A 4,149-nucleotide genomic window follows, 5' to 3' on the forward strand; every position below is an offset into this window, starting at 1 on the left:
ATGTCAAACATTCCATGTAAGTCAAGAGTGGCTAAACCGATCCTCAAGATCTACCAACAGTCCAGGTTTTCCATACAACCTAGCTTATACACAGGTGTAAGCCATAACTAACTGTTACATTTTTCAAACAAGTGCTGCATTCATTCTGAATTGACATACTACAGATTCATTGGTAGTCTGTAATACATGAACTGTTGGTAGATCTTGAGGATAAGTTTGGCCACCCTAGATCTAAGTAATGTGCAAAGAAAGGAATGGGGAGAATGAAATGAATAAAAGGCAAATCTGATTCCCTGATGTCCCATGATTAGGCTTACCATACTATCCCTTTAAACAGCAACACTCACAATTCTGTGGATGATTAAAACAGGTGAAAATCAGGCTTGAATTCAGCAAGTCACAAAACCTGTGTAATTTATGAGTGTCCTGGTTTAAAGGGATACAATGGAAAGTCTACCCATGATGTACACCCGAAGGAAGGGTCTACTTGCCTAGCCAAGTGTGCTAACCCAGATGATACAGTTTCTTCCTACTGTAAATTAGGCTTACCCAAACACAGCTCTAATTCAATAGAAGATTAGCTTAAAAGAGGTACCTCATATCATTTCTTTGTACTGTATTTTCATCATAGTGGGAAAAAAAGGTCCACAAATGATACAACTGGTCACAGAGAAAAACACTGCTTTCATGGAGTTACAATTGTACAAGAATGGCATCACAACTTCTAGGTTAATAAGGGTCAAATAGCCTTCAAATAACATGAGTAAGTCATAAATATGTACACTTTGAAGTTGTGGAATAACATGAAAGGAGATCTAAACAACTCCCATGTTACTAAAGCAACTGGCTAAGAAAAATGACCTACTTCTTTATGCAGTGACAAAAAGAAAATGAAAACAGATCAAAAAAATAACTCTACAGTATATTTGCAGCAAGTGTGCAGTGCAACTGCTGATGCAAACATGAGAAATTTCACTAAGTAAGGTGCCACCAAGTGCTAAGGGAAGTATAATACTATGATCATTATAATGGATGCAATATTATTGGAGTCAAGTACTAGTTACTACCAATATTTTTGGTGTGGTAATAAATTCAGAATATATGTTTTTAGTGAACTAATATGCTACATATGGTTACAGGTGTTTATTACAATTTAGCTATTTGTATAGTTGTTTCGTGTGGTACTGTATGTAATATGTGGCTTATTATAGTGATTCGCGTTTATTATATGTAATGTCTAAATCTAGCAAATAAACTATGCTAATAAACATAAAATGAAAGATAATATCTCTATATATTGTGACTGACTTACATGCAATATTCTATTATGCTGTAAAAACTGGATATTAATAGCTGAAAGTATTTCACTTAGGGCAGTATTCAATGAGAAAAATTCTCCGTGTTTTATGGAGAATTTTTGCTTTTTTTGCCTTGGACGGAGCATTTTGCTCTCCAAAAGTGAACCACCTTATTCAATGTGAAATATTCGCCGTCTTTCTAAGTGATTTTCGCCGTCTCTCTCCGTGTAGAAATTCTCCATCTTTTGATGGAGAGCTGGAATGTGAACTTTTAAACTTTTAAACTAAAAGGTTTTTTTTTAATTTTGGTGTAAAAAAATCAGTTTTTTTTTTTCTGTGAAGGGGCATGTTATTTTTATTCATGTGCTTATAGCACATGAATATATATTTAATTAAAAATATATATATATTTTTAAATTATTATTATTTTTTTTTTTTACACAGTGCAGCCAGCAGGGGGCTGGAGCGCTCATTAGATATTCATATATTCACTGCACCCGATCGTTAATATGCATAATCAGGTGCAGTGAATACTGGGTCCCCCGCTGGCCATAGGGGGGGGGCAGCCTGTGCTGCCTGGGTCCCAGGGAGCCCTCCTCCCCTCCACATTCCTCTGGAGCAGCCAGGGAGACTTTAATCTCTCTGGCTGCTTCCGTCCCCCGGCTCCCTGAAAGCTCCCTGCCGCGGACGCTCGTCCGCTGCAGGGGTTAAGACTCGCCGTGAGTGGCGGCGAGTCTTAAATACATTGAATAGTGGGAGCAGGAGGCTCCGGAACAGGGAGAGTGCATGGCGAGAGAAAAAATCTCTCGCCGTGCACAGAGAATTTTTTTCATTGAATACTGCCCTTAGAAAATATTTGAATCAATAAATCAGAGCGGGAACTAATTATTCAGGAACAACTTAAATGTCTAGGGCAGGCATGTCCAAACTAAGGCCCTCCAGCTGTTGTGAAACTACATATCCCAGCATGCCTTGCCATAGGTTTAGCATTCCCTAACAGCAAAACTATTGGCAAAGCATGATGGGAATTGTAGTTTCACAACAGCTGGAGGGCCATAATTTGGCCATGCCTGGTCTAGGGTCCAACTCTTAGGTTGGGTACACACAGGGCTATTTTTGTGCAGGCTCTAGCAGGAACTGTGGCCCTTATTCTAGTTCACTCTTTCTGACAAAATATTTCTTAGATGGACAAAACCATGTGCACCGCAGGTGAGGCAGGTGTAAAACCCCCACCCAAATCGAATTATCTCTGCACAAGTAACACCTGCCTCCCCTGCAGTGCACATGGTTTTGTCCATCTAAGAAATATTTTGTCAGAAAGAGTGAACTAGAATAAGGGCCACAGTTCCTGCTGGAGCCTGCACAAAAATAGCCCTGGGTACACACAAGACAAGACAGTTCACTCATGCTTTGAATGTTATATTGGTAGAGAATTTGTGTATGTGTATACCTGATAAGTCCATGAACAACACTGGGTCACAAACATTGCATTGGCCCTACAGCACAACCAAATTTGATATATTGGTGCATTTGCATCAATGGCTGCAGGGACTGCTGACACTAATATCACAATTGGACACTCAAAATCAATTGCCCGTCCAGTTGACATAGACTGATATATTGGGTGCTGATTGCTGTGTATATTAATAGGCCACTCAGTCATCGCAATGACCAGTCATCAGCTGTATCTTGCTAGTATGCACCCAGCATTATAGCCTTGTATCGTTTTAACCTTTCACTCCAATTAAATCTGTGAAACATTCCTCTGGACCCTGATTAGATGTGGATGATGGCTGCTACAACCAAAGAAAGCAACCCCCCCCCCCCCCCGTAATCTAGAAACCAGGACCAGCTCAGAGAGTCAGCCCTTTATTTAAATGTCAAGGTTTTATACATGTTCACAGTGTGTACATGCTCTCAGCATTGCCGCCAGACCGCCTCCGCAGGTTTCTGACGGACTGCCATCTGGTGGACGGGGACGGAACAAGCATCTCACACACTCGCACGTCCATTGGTGAAAATGGGGCATGCGAGTTTCTTGAAGTGTGCATCTTACATTTACACCACCTGCAGTGCAGCATAGTTTTGTCCATTAGAGTAAAAAATAGATCCCAGAAACAGAGGACTTTTACCTTTGCCCCCCAGTGTCATTGGACCTTCAGCTTTATGAACCTCACTTTCCACATTAAATGGCCCTGTGTGGCGTTTGTTCCTTTTCTCAGTATTCTAATGAGGTCTCTGCTTCCTACTGCTGTAGAAATGACCAAGTGATCAGACTGTCTTTGTTCTACAAATAACTGTAATGAAATTAAGGTTTTTTTGGGCAATATATTAGTAATATACAGGGAGCTACTCTACAGAAAAGGGTGTTATATGACTACTAACATTTCAAGGATGTTAACTCAAACATTTAATTATTGACACAGAATTGTTGGCTAATTAAAATCAGAAATTAAAGAGGGAAAGAAAAACTCCCACATGACTGTAGGATGTGTCTGATCAATTGACATTAATTAATCACATCCTACAAGTGCTTTCATGTGTGACTTTTTCTCTCCTTTTAAGCCCCGTACACACGGGGGGAGATATATTGCTCAGTGTCCCCTTTTCATCAGTGACCAGAGATGGTTGCTGATGAAAGGGAACCTCTGCCGACGGTGCCACAGAGGTACTCAGCTGGTCGCAGGAGCAAGCTCCTGCAACCAGCGATTAGAATGGGGCTAAAAACGGGAGCACGCACCCAGCGATTTATCGCCGGGGCACACTCCCATCACTGGCAATATGGTCGCCTGCGACCATATTCCCAGCGATTTCAGCCCTTATCGCCCCCGTGTGTACACAGCATAAGTTC

The sequence above is a fragment of the Crinia signifera genome, chromosome 6 (genome assembly GCF_055691185.1).
Source record: "Crinia signifera chromosome 6, ASM5569118v1, whole genome shotgun sequence".
NCBI classification, from domain to species: Eukaryota; Metazoa; Chordata; class Amphibia; order Anura; family Myobatrachidae; genus Crinia; species Crinia signifera.